The following is an 18,912-nucleotide window of genomic DNA, read 5'->3' on the forward strand; positions in this document are numbered from 1 at the left end:
ACCCATTCGTCTCGGGATGATATGCCGAAGAGAGATTTAACTCAATACTGAGTAAACGACATAGCTCCCTCCAGAATCGAGATGCAAACTGGGGACCCCGGTCACTAACAATTTTGTCTGGCATACCGTGTAAGCGAAAGATATGCTTGATAAACAAGACAGCCAACGCCCGTGCAGATGGTAGCCGTGGAAGAGGCACCAAATGCACCATTTTGGAGAAATGGTCGGTGATCACCCAGATAATGGTGCAATTACGAGACTTGGGTAAGCCCACCACAAAGTCCATCCCGACCATCTCCCAGGGCCTGTCAGCCACGGGCAGAGGGTAAAGCAAACCAGCTGGCTGTTGCCGAGGAGTCTTGTTCCTGGCGCAAGAGACACACGCCCGAACGTACTCCGCGACATCACGAGCCATATGCGGCCACCAGTATGTCCTCGCCAGTAACTCAGATGTCCTTTTAGTACCAAAATGTCCACCCACCCTGGACGAGTGCGCCCAAGAGAGAACCTCCGGCCGCAAACTAGATGGAACAAAAGTCTTGCCCGGGGGCACAGACTCCAGTGAAACCGGGGCCACGGTTCTCAAACTCTCGGTGGGGACAATAAGCCGAGGCTCCTCCTCCTCCTCCGCAGATGACACAACGGAGCGAGAGAGAGCATCGGCCCGAATGTTCTTCTCCCCAGAAAGGAAATGGAGGGTGAAATGAAACCGGGAGAAGAACAAGGACCATCTGGCCTGGCGAGAATTCAACCGCTGAGCTGTCTGCAGATACACCAAATTTTTGTGATCTGTGAAGACTTGGAAGGGAAAACGTGCTCCCTCCAAGAGATGTCTCCACTCCGAGAAAGCCAACTTCATGGCTAGCAACTCCCTGTCCCCGATGGAATAATTCCTCTCTGCTGGTGCGAAGGTCTTGGAGAAAAAGAAGCAAGGATGCTTCCGACCTTGAGCATCCTTTTGGAAGAGGACTGCTCCAGCACCAACAGAAGAGGCATCCACCTCCATGATAAATGGCTTATCAACATCGGGGCGATGAAGTATGGGAGCGCTAGCGAAGTGTGACTTTATAGAGATAAAGGCCTTGGAGACCTCCTCAGACCACAATTTAGAATTTGCCCCCTTCTTGGTGAGGGCAACCAAGGGAGCTACCAAAGTTGAGAAATGCAGGATGAACTGGCGATAATAATTGATGAACCCCATAAAGCGCTGCACCGCTTTAAGAGAATGAGGTTCCTGCCAGTCTATCACAGCCTGTAGTTTGGCAGGATCCATAGCCAATCCCTGGGCTGAGATGATGTAGCCTAGGAAAGGTAAGGACTCCTGCTCAAACATGCACTTCTCCAACTTGGCATAGAGGGAGTTTGCCCGTAGGAGGTCGAAGACTTTGCAAACATCTCTCCGGTGGGAGTCAATATCTGGAAAGTAGATGAGAATATCATCCAGATAGACTACGACCGAGGTGGAAAGCATATCCCGGAAGATATCGTTCACAAAGTCTTGGAAAACGGCTGGGGCATTACAGAGCCCAAAGGGCATCACCAGATATTCATAGTGCCCATCCCTGGTGTTAAAAGCCGTCTTCCATTCGTCCCCCTCACGGATGCGAATCAGGTTGTAAGCACCCCGCAGATCTAATTTAGTAAATACCCTTGCTCCCCGAAGCCTATCGAACAGTTCAGATATCAAAGGCAAAGGGTATTTATTCTTAACGGTGATGGCGTTAAGACCCCTGTAGTCTATGCATGGACGCAATTCCCCACTCTTCTTCTGCACGAAGAAGAATCCTGCCCCAGCAGGTGACACTGACTTCCTGATGAACCCTCTTGCCAGATTTTCCTGTATGTACTGTGACATTGCCTCCGTCTCCGGGAGAGATAGCGAATAGACTCGACCCCGGGGAGGCTCAGCACCAGGCAAGAGGTCAATAGGACAGTCATAGGGGCGATGGGGCGGAAGGGTCTCCGCCGCCTTTTTGGAGAATACGTCTGCATATGACCAATACTGCTTGGGGAGAGAGGATAGATCTGCGGATACGTCAGTAGTAGCAACCTGAACGCACTCCCTCTGACACCTACCCCCACAAGATTCACCCCAACCCAGAATTCTGCCTGAGGACCACTCGATATGAGGAGAGTGGTACCGTAGCCAAGGTATTCCCAACAGGATCTCATCAATTCCTTCCGGAATGACGAGCAGAGAAATTATCTCCTGATGAGATGGCGACATGGACAGAGTAAAAGGGATGGTCTGGTGTGTTATCTGTGAGGGCAATGTCGACCCATTCACCACTCGCACCGTTACTGGTTGAGCAAGCATAACCAAGGGTATTGCGTGACGTTGGGCGAAGGCAGAAGACATAAAGTTGCCCTCCGCCCCAGAATCCACGCAGAGCTCTACCGAGTGGGAAAATGAGCCAATAGTAATTGTCCCCTTAAAGGACAACTTAGAGGCAAACTTCGCCGTGTCTAGTGTACCTCCACCAACTACCACTAGACGCTGACGTTTCCTCGACCGCTGAGGACATCTGGTGGCTAGATGTCCTGACTGCTGGCAAACATGACAGACCCTGAGTGCACAAGCGGTCCGGGACTTAGATCCTGCTTGTGACACCTCCCTGGCCTCATGTGACTCAGGAACCAGGACTGGAAATTCAAGAGGTTTGGCAAAAGTAGGAGCCAGCCGAAACCTCTGCCTACACTGGGCTCGCTCTAACCTCCGCTCGTTAAAACGGAGGTCAATTCGAGTGGAGACAGTTATTAACTCCTCCAGTGTGGCAGGAATCTCCCTAGTGGCCAGAGCGTCCTTTACGTGGTCAGCCAAGCCCCTCCAAAATATGGGGATAAGAGCTTTATCCGACCAATCCAGCTCAGATGCTAAGGTGCGGAATTGGACGGCAAAATGACTGACCAAGGACTCACCCTGAGTTAATGCCAGCAATTGGAGCGCAGTATCATGGGTGACTTGAGGTCCTAAAAAGACCTGTTTCAGAGCGCTCAGAAACAGCGGAGCACTCTGCACCACATGATCGCCACGCTCCCACAGCGGCGTAGCCCATTCCAACGCCCTGTCCGACAATAGATACAAAATAAATCCCACCTTAGCCCGCTCTGTGGGAAAACGTGTAGCCAAGAGCTCGAGATGAATAGAGCACTGACTCACAAATCCCCTACAAAACTTGCTATCACCAGAAAATTTTTCTGGCAGCGGGAGGTGAGATAATGTCGGAACAGGGGTGGCAATGGACATAGTAGCTGCAGCCACGCTGGCAGCCTGTACAGCTACTGCAGTAACATCCACAGCTGAGGTCGCGCTCTCGAGAGCCGCCAACCTACCCTCCAGCTGCTGGATATGCCGCAGAGATTGCTGTATGTCTGTCATCACTAGCCAGACCCTGGCGCTAGTGTAATGTTAGGACTGGCGGAACGCACCAAGAGAGATGTAATGGACGCGTTCGCAGTCCGGGGTCCACCGTGCAGGTGAAACCTGCTGCTAGGACATGACAGACGATATGGCGGTACTCATAAGTATACACGCGTGGGTTAAACCTCACCCAGCGTGAAGAAAGCGATCCTGTTGCGTCACAGGATCGCGGTACCGCACATAGAGCGCGAGCAAGTGGTCAGCGAACTAGACCCCAACAGGGATAGTAGTCCGATTAGACCCTTGCTGGCACTACACCACAACTGGGTGTGAAAAGTATATACAATAGAGGCACCGAAGTGCAAACTGTGCCGTGCTGGCAGGCACCACTAAGTACCCAGACATGGGTCAGGAAGCGCACACAGGCGCGTGGCGCCGCACTGGCGGTCACAGCAGAGGACGCTGACACGTGTGTGACACGTTGAGTGTTAAGTCGGGCGCTAGATAGCAGCCATACACCATACGCGAACAATCATACAGTAGGGTAGGGGTATTTAAAGGACGACTTGCACTCACAACAAACACACGTATAAAGTTGTACACTAGCGCATGGCCGTGCGGTCATGCGCAGTTTATATAGCTGCAGGACAGGAAGCGGCCACAGAAACTTTGCCCTTCCAAGACCTGCCAAGAGGACCAATAGAATGCGCTGCAGAGTCTGAGCACATGACCCTCGATCTCCAACGGGAGATCTTGCCCTGGGCATGCTCAGTGTGCGCAGACAAGGACTTAGTCCCAGAGAAGTCCACTCGCTGCTGACCAGTATTGGCTTTAAAGGCAGAAGCTGGAGAAGCAGCAGTAACTCTTCTCACAGAGTCAGACTGAGCGAGACGCTGGGATCGACGTCCCTGCTGAGCAGGCTCCACTGCGGCTGGAGGAGAATGGGAGACCGCAGCGGAGACGGATCGAGATTCCCCCTGTGCAGCAGAGGAAACTCGACTCCTAACATGATTATCTCACCAATCATTAGGCATGGGGGTGGGTCAATCATGCTTTGGGGTTATGTTGCAGCCAATGGCACAGCGAACATGACATGGGTAGAGGGAAAAATGGATTCAATGAAATTTCAACAAATTCTTGATGCAAACATAACACCATCTGTAAAAAAGCTGACATTCAAAAGAGGATTGCTTCTACAAATGGATAATGATCCTACACACAAGTCTAAGCCCACAATAGATGACCTCAAAAGGCGCAAGGTATAGCTTTTACAATGGCTCTCACAGTCCCCTGATCTGAACATAATTGAAAATCTGTGGCTAGACCTCAAAATAGCAGTGCATGCAAGACAACCCAGGAATCTCACAGAGCTGGAAGAATTTTCCAAGGAAGAATAAATGAAAATCCCTCAAACATGAGTTGAAAAACTGTTGGATGGCTACAAAAAGCTTTTACAAACTGTGATACTTGAAAAAGAGGCTGCTACTAGATACTAACCATGCAGGATGCCCAAACTTTTGCATCCAACTTTTTTTTCTATTTTGTAATTTTTAAATTGCAAAAGATGAAATTATTGTTTTACTAAAATACAAAGGAAATGTGTCATCTTTAAATTTAGGACATTTAGAGATTGTTTCAGCTTTAACCCCTTCCCGACCCATGACGCCACGTAGGCGTCATGAAAGTCGGTGCCATTCCGACCCATGACGCCTATGCGGCGTCATGGAAAGATCGCGTCCCTGCAGATCGGGTGAAAGGGTTAACTCCCATTTCACCCGATCTGCAGGGACAGGGGGAGTGGTAGTTTAGCCCAGGGGGGGTGGCTTCACCCCCTCGTGGCTACGATCGCTCTGATTGGCTGTTGAAAGTGAAACTGCCAATCAGAGCGATTTGTAATATTTCACCTATTATAACGGGTGAAATATTACAATCCAGCCATGGCCGATGCTGAAATATCATCGGCCATGGCTGGAAATACTAGTGTGCCCCCACCCCACCCCACCGATCGCCCCCCCAGCCCCCCGATCTGGCCGGTACACTGCTCCGGCTCCCCTCCATCCAGTGCTCCGCTCCCCCCCGTGCTCTTGTCCGCTCCCCCCGTGCTCCAATCACCCCCCCTGCACTCCGATCCACCCCCCCCCCGGTGCTCCGTTCCACCCCCCCGTGCTCCATTCCAGCCCCCCCGTGCTCCGTTCCACGCCCCCCGTGCTCCGTTCCACCCCTCCCGCACTCCGATTCCCCCCCCCGTGCTCCGATCCCCCCCCCCCCGTGGTCCCCCCCCACCTCATCATACTTACCGATCCAGCCGGGGTCCCGTCCGTCTTCTCCCTGGGCGCCGCCATCTTCCAAAATGGCGGGCGCATGCGCAGTGCGCCCGCCGAATCTGCCGGCCGGCAGATTCGTTCCAAAGTGCATTTTGATCACTGAGATAGATTATATCTCAGTGATCAAAATAAAAAAAATAATAAATGACCCCCCCCCTTTGTCACCCCCATAGGTAGGGACAATAAAAAAAATAAAGAAATTTTTTTTTTTCCACTAATGTTAGAATATCGTTAGGGTTAGGGTTAGGGGTAGGGTTAGGGCTAGGGTTAGGGGTAGGGTTAGGGGTAGGGTTAGGGTTAGGGTTAGGGCTAGGGTTAGGGCTAGGGTTAGGGTTTCGGTATGTGCACACGTATTCTGGTCCTCTGCGGATTTTTCCGCTGCGGATTTGATAAATCCGCAGTGCTAAACCGCTGCGGATTTATGGCGGATTTACCGCGGTTTTTCTGCGCATTTCACTGCGGTTTTACAACTGCGATTTTCTATTTGAGCAGTTGTAAAACCGCTGCGGAATCCGCACAAAGAAGTGACATGCTGCGGAATGTAAACCGCTGCGTTTCCGTGCAGTTTTTCCGCAGCATGTGTACAGCGATTTTTGTTTCCCGTAGGTTTACATTGAACTGTAAACTCATGGGAAACTGCTGCGGATCCGCAGCGTTTTCCGCAGCGTGTGCACATACCTTTAGAATTAGGCTATGTGCACACGGTGCGGATTTGGCTGCGGATCCGCAGCGGATTGGCCGCTGCGGATTTGCAGCAGTGTTCAATCAGGTTTACAGTACCATGTAAACATATGAAAAACCAAATCCGCTGTGCCCATGGTGCGGAAAATACCGCGCGGAAACGCTGCGTTGTATTTTCCGCAGCATGTCAATTCTTTGTGCGGATTCCGCAGCGTTTTACACCTGTTCCTCAATAGGAATCCGCAGGTGAAATCCGCACAAAAAACACTGGAAATCCGCGGAAAATCCGCAGGTAAAACGCAGTGCCTTTTACCCGCGGATTTTTCAAAAATGGTGCGAAAATATCTCACACGAATCCGCAACGTGGGCACATAGCCTTAGGGTTAGGGTTGGAATTAGGGTTTTGGTTATGGTTAGGGGTGTGTTGGGGTTAGGGTTGTGGTTAGGGGTGTGTTGCGGTTAGGGTTGTGTTTAGGGTTATGGCTACAGTTGGGATTAGGGTTAGGGGTGTGTTGGGGTTAGTGTTGGAGGTAGAATTGAGGGGTTTCCACTGTTTAGGCACATCAGGGGTCTCCAAACGCAACATGGCGCCACCATTGATTCCAGCCAATCTCGTATTTAAAAAGTCAAATGGTGCTCCCTCACTTCCGAGCCCTGACGTGTGCCCAAACAGTGGTTTACCCCCACATATGGGGTACCAGCATACTCAGGACAAACTGCGCAACAATTACTGGGGTCCAATTTCTCCTGTTACCCTTGTGAATCAAAAAAAATGCTTGCTAAAACATAATTTTTGAGGAAAGAAAAATGATTTTTTATTTTCACGGCTCTGCGTTGTAAACGTCTGTGAAGCACTTGGGGGTTCAAAGTGCTCACCACATATCTAGATAAGTTCCTTGGGGGGGTCTAATTTCTAAAATGGGGTCACTTGTGGGGGTTTCTACTGTTTAGGCACACCAGGGGCTCTGCAAACGCAACGTGACACCCGCAGACCATTCCATCAAAGTCTGCATTTCAAAAGTCACTACTTCCCTTCTGAGCCCCGACGTGTGCCCAAACAGTGGTTTACCCCCACTCATGGGGTATCAGCGTACTCAGGAGAAACTGGACAACAACTTTTGGGGTCCAATTTCTCCTGTAACCCTTGGGAAAATAAAAAATTCTGGGCTAAATAATTATTTTTGAGGAAAGAAAACGTATTTATTATTTTCACGGCTCTGCATTATAAACTTCTATGAAGCACTTGGGGGTTCAAAGTGCTCACCACACATCTAGATAAGTTCCTTTCGGGGTCTAGTTTCCAAAATGGGGTCACTTGTGGGGGGTTTCTACTGTTTAGGCACATCAGGGGCTCTGCAAACGCAACGTGACGCCCGCAGAGCATTCCATCAAAGTCTGCATTTCAAAACGTCACTACTTCAATTCCAAGCCCCGGCATGTGCCCAAACAGTAGTTTACCCCCACATATGGGGTATCACCGTACTCAGGAGAAACTGGACAACAAATATTGGGGTCAAATTTCTCCTGTTACCCTTGGGAAAATTAAAAAATTCTGGGCTAAATAATTATTTTTGAGGAAAGAAAACGTATTTATTATTTTCACGGCTCTGCATTATAAACTTCTATGAAGCGCTTGGGGGTTCAAAGTGCTCACCACACATCTAGATAAGTTCCTTTCGGGGTCTAGTTTCCAAAATGGGGTCACTTGTGGGGGGTTTCTACTGTTAAGCCACATCAGGGGCTCTGCAAACGCAACGTGACGCCCACAGAGCATTCCATCAAAGTCTGCATTTCAAAACGTCACTACTTCACTTCCGAGCCCCGGCATGTGCCCAAACAGTGATTTACCCCCACATATGGGGTATCATCGTACTCAGGAGAAACTGGACAACAACTTTTGGGGTCAAATTTCTCCTGTTACCCTTGGGAAAATAAAAAATTGCAGGCTAAAAGATCATTTTTGAGAAAATAATTTTTTTTTTTTTTCATGGCTCTGCGTTATAAACTTCTGTGAAGCACTTGGGGGTTCAAAGTCCTCACAACACATCTAGATTAGTTCCTTTGGGGGTCTAGTTTCCAAAATGGTGTCATTTCTGGGGGATCTCCAATGTTTAGGCACACAGGGGCTCTCCAAACGTGACATGGTGTCCGCTAATGATTGGAGCTAATTTTCCATTTAAAAAGCCAAATGGCGTGCCATCCCTTCCGAGCCCTGCCGTGCGCCCAAACAGTGGTTTACCCCCACATATTGGGTATCTGCGTACTCAGGACAAACAGGACAACAATATTTGGGGTCCAATTTCTCCTATTATCCTTGGCAAAATAGGAAATTCCAGGCTAAAAAATCATTTTTGAGGAAAGAAAAATTATTTTTTATTTTCATGGCTCTGCGTTATAAACTTCTGTGAAGCACCTGGGGGTTTAAAGTGCTCAATATGCATCTAGATAAGTTCCTTGGGGGGTCTAGTTTCCAAAATGGGGTCACTTGTGGGGGAGCTCCAATGTTTAGGCACACAGGGGCTCTCCAAATGCGACATGGTGTCCGCTAACAATTGGAGCTAATTTTCCATTCAAAAAGTCAAATGGCGCGCCTTCCCTTCCGAGCCCTGCCGAGTGCCCAAACAGTGGTTTACCCCCACATATGAGGTATCGACGTACTCGGGAGAAATTGCCCAACAAATTTTATGATCCATTGTACCCTACTGCCCATGTGAAAATGAAAAAATTGAGGCGAAAAGAATTTTTTTGTGAAAAAAAAGTACTTTTTCATTTTTACAGATCAATTTGTGAAGCACCTGAGGGTTTAAAGTGCTCACTAGGCATCTAAATAAGTTCCTTGGGGGGTCTAGTTTCCAAAATGGGGTCACTTGTGGGGGAGCGCCAATGTTTAGGCACACAGGAGCTCTCCAAACGCGACATGGTGTCCGCTAGCGATGGAAATAATTTTTCATTCAAAAAGTCAAATGGCGCTCCTTCCCTTCCGAGCCTTACCATGTGCCCAAACAGTGGTTTACCCCCACATGTGAGGTATTGGTGTACTCAGGAGAAATTGCCCAACACATTTTAGGATCCATTTTATCCTGTTGCCCATGTGAAAATGAAAAAATTGAGGCTAAAAGAATTTTTTTGTGAAAAAAAAGTACTTTTTCATTTTTACGGATTAATTTGTGAAGCACCTGGGGGTTCAAAGTGCTCACTATGCATCTAGATAAGTTCCTTGGGGCGTCTAGTTTCCAAAATGGGGTCACTTGTGGGGGAGCTCCAATTTTTAGGCACACGGGGGCTCTCCAAACGTGACATGGTGTCCGCTAAAGAGTGGAGCCAATTTTTGATTCAAAAAGTCAAATGGCGCTCCTTCCCTTCCAAGCCCTGCCGTGCGCCCAAACAGTGGTTTACCCCCACATATGAGGTATCAGCGTACTCAGGACAAATTGGACAACAACTTTCGTGGTTCAGTTTCTCCTTTTACCATTGGGAAAATAAAAAAATTGTTGCTAAAAGATAATTTTTGTGACTAAAAAGTTAAATGTTCATTTTTTCCTTCCATGTTGCTTCTGCTGCTGTGAAGCACCTGCAGGGTTAATAAACTTCTTGAATGTGGTTTTGAGTACCTTGAGGGGTGCAGTTTTTAGAATGGTGTCACTTTTGGGTATTTTCAGCCATATAGACCCCTCAAACTGACTTCAAATGTGAGGTGGTCCCTAAAAAAAATGGTTTTGTAAATTTCGTTGTAAAAATGACAAATCGCTGGTCAAATTTTAACCCTTATAACTTCCTAACAAAAAAAAATTTTGTTTCCAAAATTGTGCTGATGTAAAGTAAACATGTGGGAAATGTTATTTATTAACTATTTTGTGTCACATATCTCTCTGGTTTAACAGAATAAAAATTCAAAATGTGAAAATTGCGAAATTTTCAAAATTTTCGCCAAATTTCCGTTTTTATCACAAATAAACGCAGAATTTATTGACCTAAATTTACCACTAACATGAAGCCCAATATGTCAGGAAAAAACAATCTCAGAACCGCTAGGATCCGTTGAAGCGTTCCTGAGTTATTACCTCATAAAGGGACACTGGTCAGAATTGCAAAAAACGGCAAGGTCTTTAAGGTCAAAATAGGCTGGGTCATGAAGGGGTTAATTTGCAGAAATGTTCACAATGACCTTAATTTTGACCAGGTGTGCCCAAACATTTACATACCAGTGTGGTAATCTGAGTGTATGACTTTTTATTCTAGCTTCTGGTCCTCTGACTCATAGTTTTCAGATAAGAAAAAAATGAATTATTTGCAAGAAACTTAGAAATCTAGAAGGACAATGTAGCTCATAATTGTCAGGTTGGGTTCACTTAATCCTGGAGAAGCTTTCTCGATTTGCGCAGAAAGTCGCTACTGAAAAGAATAGGCTGTAATTGCATTAAGTGCTGTGTTGTGAGCCAGGTTAGCTTTTAATAAATGGCTCTTTGGTTTCTCAATTAGAAGATGATTTATTTGTGCGTAGTTGCAGAAGAGTTTTATATAACGATTACACCAGAGAACAATAATCACACTCCCTGACATTTACAGATATCCTCATTAAAATAACAATAATATTTGGAATGGGATTTGTAAGTTGGGTATTGCAGATAAAAAAGTCATTATTTTTTCTAAACAGTTTTCAAATACTTCCAGGAATATATTGAAATAAATTACTTGTTAAAACTCCAATCTATCGGACAGTTTTTAAGGAGTTGTTTTCCAGCAAATTACTGTACATACTCTATATTCAATAACTTTCCAAAATGGCTTATAGAGCATCCAGCCGAGGCTGTTAACCCATTAAATGTTGCGGTCAAACTCTGACAGCGGCATTTAACATACGCTTCCGGCAAGAGCACCGGAAATCCCGCCCATCAGTGCCCGTGTTAGGCTGATTTCACATTTGCGGTTGTGTCCGCAGCGTATCGTCCGCAAACGTATGCAAAAAAGCATGTAAACACATCATGACGCAGCGTTTTTTATCCGCATCAGCTTACGCATGATGGGGGAAAAAAAGCAGCGTCTGTATGCGTTCTTACATGTGTTTGCACTTTTTATGCACATGCGTTTTATATTTCCAGGAGGGCGTGTCTAAATCAGTTCCTGGACATGCACAGTCCAAAGTACGCAAGCGCATCAAACACATGCGTACGCAAAGAAATGCATACGCATGCGTTTCCATAGACAGTAATCAGCATTTTTAACGCACTCATCTGCATGCGTATGCCTGCGCATATTTGACGGAAATTTGCCGCCTCAAAAATTCCAACATGGTGCGTTCTCCACGCCTTGCCGCACACCGCGAAAAAACGCATGCATAAGCAAATGCGGGCGAACGCATGCACCTGTGTCTACAATGTTAAAGATAGGAAATCAAGACACATGCGGATGTATGTGTCAGAAACGCTGCAGACACAACCGCAAATGTGAAACCAGCCTTACATGACCGCGGGTCATTGATGGGTTGGCATGACAACCAGAGGTATCCAGCAGACTTGCATGGTTGTCACTGCCGGATTGCTATGAGGGCCACCTCACCTCACCTCAATTCTGCTACATACAGGCGATCTGATCATCGCCTGTATGTGGCAGAGGTGATCGGGTTATGGCAGCTTCTAGTCTCCCATGAAGCACGCCAAAAGTTAAAAAAAAGTTTAAAATATATATATATATATATATATATATATAGATTCAAGATTCAAGATTCAAAGAAGCTTTATTGGCAGGACCAAATACACATCAGTTTTGCCAAAGCAAGTGTATAGAGGCAATAGGGATAGGGACTGAGGGGATGTTGGGTAGGAGCTGTGGGGGGAGGTGGATGGGGCAGATCCAGGTTGGGGGCTATAGTCCATGGCATAGGGGAGGTGGATGGGGCAGGTTCAGGTTGGGGGCTATAGTCCATGGCATAGGGGAGGTGGATGGGGCAGGTCCATTGTGGGGGCTGTAGTCCATGGCATAGGGGAGGTGGATGGGGCAGGTCCAGGTTGGGGGCTATAGTCCATGGCATCGTAGTTCTCTTTCTCGAAGTCTATGACATTCGCTCACATACCGCGCTGCTATCTCCACTGCTCTCTCTTCTTCTCCCAGCAAGATATATGTTTTCTCTTCCTCCTTTCATGGTGATGAAGTCTGGGAAGAGATGTGAGAGTCTCCTGAAGTGAGTGTCCCTCACTGCTGAGTATTTGGAGCAGTGTAGCAGGAAGTGGGTTTCGTCCTCTATGGCCTCCTGATCACAGTGTTGGCACAGTCTTTCCTCCCTGGGCTTGTATATATATATATATATATATATATATAAATTAAAATCACCCCCCTTTTGCCCCATTCAAAATAAAACAATAGCAAAAATCAAACATACACATATTTGGTATTGCCGCATTCAGAATTCCCGATCTATCAATATAAAAAAATAATTAACCTGATCACTAAATATCACTAAAGAAAAAATGCCAAAACGCCAGAATTACGTTTTTTTGGTTGCCGCAACATTGCATTAAAATGCAATAACGGGCGATAAAAAGATTGTTTCTGATCCTATGGGTATCAGAAAATGACGCAATTTATTTTTAACAAATTTTTTTATTTTTTTTCACCGCTTAGATAAAAAAGAACCTAGACATTTTTGGTGTCTATGAACTCATAATGACCTGGAGGATCATAATGGCAGGTCAGTTTTAACATTTAGTGAACATAGTAAAAAAGCAAAAGAAAAAACAATTGTGGAATTGCACTTTTTTTGCAATTTCATCGCACTTGGAATATTTTTTCACATTTTCCAGTACAATATATATTAACACCAATGGTATCGTTCAAAAGTACAACTCGTCCTGCAACAAAACAAGCCGTTACATGGCCATATTGACAAAAAAATTAAAAAGTTATGGCTCTGGGAGGAAAGGAAGCAAAAAACAAAAACAAAAATACCTCCTTCATGAAAGGGTTAATAAATCAGTGGAAGATTATAATAAATAAATTTCCTGTGTCTACCTGTATATGCAGCCAACTAAGCTGATCTATCAAAGTGGGTGGAGAATGCATGCAAGATCCCCAGAAAGAAATTGAGATGGCTGTGGACAAACTGCATGTCCTGAGTGAAGGAGGCTATAAGGATGGAACAACGGTCAGACCAAACGAAGGAGCTGATCAATTCCCTGGTCCAAAGCCAGCAGCAGCAATAGCAGCACCAGCAGCAGCTCAAGAAAAGCACGAGCAGCAGCAAGCCCAGCAGGAGACAAATAAACTCTTGATGCAATATATTCAACAGCAGAATGAACTCCTGTTAGGGAGTATCTGTAGTACAGAAATCACCCCTTCCCCGAGTCTAGGTTATGACTCATGCATCTGGAAGGCGGTAAGACAAGGCACGCAAAGGATGACCTTCTGGTGATGATGTTGAGGCATTTTTTACTGTGTTTGAAATGGTAGCAGAGTGAAAGAAGCTGCTTATGGAACAGTGGATGGAGGTGATGGCCCCCTATCTAACTGGCTAGCCTCAAAAGGCTTATCATGACCTGGCTTTACAGGATGCTCAGGATTATGCCAAATTAAAAACAGATATTGGCACACTCAGGAGTGACTATGTCTGTCAGAGCACAAGTGGTCCACCACTGAGCGTACTGCGGGGACAAAGCCCCTCGCTCCCAAATATTCGACCTACTACATCTAGAACAGAAATGGTTGCAGCCAGAGTCCTCTATCGCAGCCCAGATGATCAAGCGAGTTGTTATGGACAGATTAATTCCTATGTCAGAGCAGACCTGGGTTGTCCAGAGGGACCCCCAGAATGTGGACGAGCTGGTTGGCCTAGTGGTAAGTTACCAGGTAGTCGAGAAGTCCTTAAGAAAACCAAGCTGTTTTGCATCCCCATAATGGGGTACCCAGAAAGAGCTTCACTCTCAAAAGAAGGGTAATAGAGCCACAACTGGGGGGGTCCAAGGGATCATTGAGGGTTGGCCAAAGGCTGCTGCTAAGGACTTAATTTTTTGGAGATGTCTCAATGAAGGACACATAGCCATCCATTGTACTATGTCCACCGAAACGATTGAGTTTGAACTGTGCCTATCTAGCCGGCAGTGGGAACTGTCAGCCCAGTGAGAGGCCACAAGCATGTCCGATGACAATAAATGGGGTACTGGTGTCTGGATGTTTGGACCAGGGAGTTTGGTGATCCTGGTAAGGGCCACACTTCTGCCTCCAGTTGATACCCAGAAAAACCATGAGCATCCACTGTATTCACGGGGACGCCAAGGACTGTCCCATTGCTAGAATGTCTATAAAAATGGACTGTGGCACTGAGTCCCATGAAGTTGGACTAGTTAAAGACTTGCTCCACCCAGTAATAATAGGGAAGGACTTTAGTTTCTTCTGGGACTTATGGCGAAAGGCAGGGGTGCCAAGATACTCAGATAGCAGCTGGTTCAACCATGAAGAATCCTCATCGCAGTTGGAGGTAGAGGAGTTCCTCTTGCGTGTCCTTGCTGGCAAAGAGGATGAGATGGTGACCCATGGGGCCAAGATTCTTAAGTTAAAGGTTTCTGGAAATGGAGGCTCAAATGGAGGACCTTAAGGTAAAAGGGGCATGGGGCAATGTTACTGTGATAAAAGGGGTTGCTCAAGAGCTGGGGGCCGACACCAGGTTTCCATATTTCACAGTAAATGAGAATCTGCTATATCGGGTCACTAAACTGAGAGAAAAAGTAATACAGCAGCTGTTAGCACTGGGACCTTATAGGCATAGGGTATTATACCTGGCCCGTTCTCATGTCATGGATGGGCATATGGATGTAGACAAAACCCAGTAGCAGGTATTTCAAAGTTTCAACTGGTCTGGGTGTCACGAAGAGAGTGTGAATTGTTCTCAGTTGTGTCCTTTCTGTCATTTAACTGCTCCTGTCTCCCACTTCCTCAGTTTCCTGGTGCGTTCACCTATTATTGAGTTCCGTTTTGACCAAATTGCAATGCATCTTGTCAAGTCCCCGGTTAAGTCTGCCAGAGGGCATCGATTTATCCTGGTGGTCATGGACTATGCAATATGGTACCCTAAGGTGGTACCAGTAAGAAAATCCTCCGCCATGAGCATAGCCCGAGAGCAAGTTCATATTTTCTTCTGGACAAGCCTATCAAAGGAGAACCTGATGGACAATGGAATGCCATTTATGTCCAAGATAATGCGAGAGTTATGTAAGGATCTCCAGATTGCACAACTCAGGACGTCGGTGTATCATCTGCAGACGGATGGCCCTGTGGAGAGGTTTCATAAGACATTGAAGTCCATGCTCAAGAAGGTCGTGGAAAAGGATGGCTGAGACTGGGATTGCCTACTGTTGTCTATTATGGAAGTGCCACAGGCTTCTTCGGGGTTCTCGATGTTCGAATTGTTACACAGATGGCACCCTTGGGGACTCCTGTATATTGCAAGGGAGACCAGGGAAGCAAATGTTATACCCCACCAAAGTTTCAGCAAGCATGTGGCCCAGATGAAGGACGGGATTGCGAGGGTGATGCCAATTGTGAAGGAAAGCCTCCTTCAAGCACAAGAGTTTCAGGCAAGGGTCTACAATCTAAAAACAGAAAAACTACTTGAAAAATAATAATAACAAAAGATTAATTTAATATAATACATTTCATTTTAGTTTATTAAATATAGACACCAAACAAGGACAGATGCATTAAAAGATAATTTACAAGACAAGGTAAAAGAGGAAAAAACATATAATAAAACCAAGGGGGACAGGTCAGCATACACAGCACTACCACTATCGAATGCAAGTGCCAGAGGTTTCATCCTATAGTATGAGGTACTAGGAACACAGGGAAGCAAATCCATCGTAACTTAAACAAATGTAAAATGCAGTGCACATGTATTTTTAATTGATAATCATTCTGATTCTGCTTCGCGTAGGGTACTTAACGCCTTTTCAAGTGGACTAATGTAGACATCAGAAGCCAGGTTCTGTCCCCCAAAACAGCTGTGAAAAAGGCCTGGTGCGTGCTTGGTAGCAGGCAGTAGGAAATGTTTGGACTTTTGCTTTGCGTAGGGTACTTAACGCCTTTTTAATTGGACTAATGTGGACAGCAGAACCAGGCTCTGACCCCCAAAACAGCAGGGAAAATGGCCTGGTGCATGCTTGGTAGCAGACAGCAGGAAATGTTTGGATTACTGCTTTGCATAGGGCACTTAACACTTTTTCAAGTGGACTAATGTGGACAGCAGAAGCCAGGCTCTGACCCCCAAAACAGCAGAGAAAATGGCCTGGTGCATGCTTGGTAGCAGGCAGTAGGAAATGGTTGGACTACTGCTTTGCGTACACTTAACGCCTTTTTAAGTGGACTAATGTGGACTTCAGAAGCCAGGCTCCGACCCAAAAACAGCAGGGAAAATAGACTGGTGCTTTAAAAATAAGGCAGCACTAAAAGCAAGTGCTGGAAAAATATTGCTTTGCCTCTAACAAGAGCTATTTTAAGATGGACACTGGAAGAACAGTTTAACTGCTCCCTACCTAATACACAATCTCTCCCTCCCTGTACTCTGACTTTGTTGTGTGTCTTCAGCACTGAAAAGAGGTATTTTTTGGTGGTATTATGGAGCTAGTGACTGGCTCCTTTCAACTTTCACTGCAGGTAGCTTTTGTATTATCAAGAGGCCTAAGGACTCTCCCTAGCAGCTGAGCGGTCTCTCCCTATTCTTGTAGAACGCAGGCTCCGGATGCAACGTTCGAAAAATGGTGGCAGCAGGGCTTAAATAGACTCTATGAAGCTGGGCGGCCAGCCAATTACAGTAATGCAACAACCAAGATGTCTGCGGCATTACTGTGATTGGTTAAGAAGCCCAGCATGTTTAGTGGCTGCAAAGGAGGCATCAAAACTGCAGGGCGGAACATCCGAATATAGCGAAGCGAGTACACAAATGCTCGCAATGTAACAAGTAACCTGAATACCGTACTATCCGTGCGAATAGGGAACTGTAACGAATACACTTGCTCATTACTACTTTTATGCTCTGCAAAAAATGTCACTGTGTTTGCTGTACATTATATGATAAGGTGAATGATGTTATTATAGTGCTTTTGTAAAAAGCACTATATTGTTATTCCCCCGTAGACAACTTCTTATTCTTCTTATTCTTATTATTATTAGGCTTTTTTCCGCAATTAATGCGGCCCGAACCGCTGCACGCACAGACTCCAGTGAGGTGTCATTTCGAAGCCAGCGTCCATGAGAGGTGTGCTAAGTATTTTTCGTGTCGATCGGATGTGTAGTTTTGGCGCAATTAACGTTTGAAAATTGTTTTTCTCTCATTGGAATGCATTGCCAATGCATTTCAATAGGGAAATTTTGCCATAAGGTATAATGGCTGATTACTGAGGCAATTTAAAAAATAACTGCCAACTGCCACCTGGCTGATCAGCTCATTGATATGCGAAGCCAGACCCAGTTACTATGCCAACGCCTACGAACTCTACATGACCCCACCAGGACACAGTTTTGCCAGATAATATCAGCTCTTAAAGTGACCCGCACACCAAATCTGACCCTGAGGTGCCCAGTGCACCCCCGATCCCGTCTGTGAAAAGTAAGTGCACCCCCAGTCCCGTGTGTGAAAAGTAAGTGCACCCCCGTTCCTGGTGTGAAAAGTAAGTGCACCCCGGTCCCATGTGTGTGAAAAGTAAGTGCACCCCCGGTCCCTTGTGTGAAAAGTAAGTGCACCCCGATCCTGTTTGTGAAAAGTAAGTGCACCCCCAGTCCCGTGTGTGAAAAGTAAGTGCACCCCCGTTCCTGGTGTGAAAAGTAAGTGCACCCCGGTCCCATGTGTGTGAAAAGTAAGTGCACCCCCGGTCCCTTGTGTGAAAAGTAAGTGCACCCCGATCCCGTTTGTGAAAAGTAAGCGCACCCCCAGTCCCGTGGGTGAAAATTAAGTGCACCCCAGTCCCGTGTGTGAAAAGTAAGTGCACCCCCGGTCCTGAGTGTGAAAAGTAAGCGCACCCCAGGTCCCGTAAGTGAAAAGTAAGTGCACCCCGGTCCCGTGTGTGAAAAGTAAGTGCATCCCTGGTCCCGGGTGTGAAAAGTAAGTGCACCCCCGGTCCCGTGGTTGAAAAGTAAGTGCACCCCCGGTCCCGTGTGTGAAAAATAAGGGCACCCTCGGTCCCGTGGGTGAAAAGTAAGTGCACCCCGATCCCGTGTGTGAAAAGTAAGTGCATCTCTGGTCCCGGGTGTGAAAAGTAAGTGCACCCCCGGTCCCGTGGGTGAAAAGTAAGTGCACCCCCGGTCCGGTGTGTGAATAATAAGTGCACCCCAGTCCCATGGGTGAAAAGTAAGTGCACCCCCTGTCCCGTGGGTGAAAAGTAAGTGCACCCCCCCATGTGTGAAAAGTAAGTGCACTCCCGGTCCATGGGTGAAAAGTAAGTGCACCCCCGGTCCCGTGGGTGAAAAGTAAGTGCACCTCCGGTCCCGTGAGTGAAAAGTAAGTGCACCCCTGGTCCCGTGGGTGAAAAGTAATTGCACCCCCGGTCCCGTGGGTGAAAAGTAAGT

Source organism: Ranitomeya imitator, chromosome 1 (genome assembly GCF_032444005.1).
Source record: "Ranitomeya imitator isolate aRanImi1 chromosome 1, aRanImi1.pri, whole genome shotgun sequence".
NCBI lineage: Eukaryota > Metazoa > Chordata > Amphibia > Anura > Dendrobatidae > Ranitomeya > Ranitomeya imitator.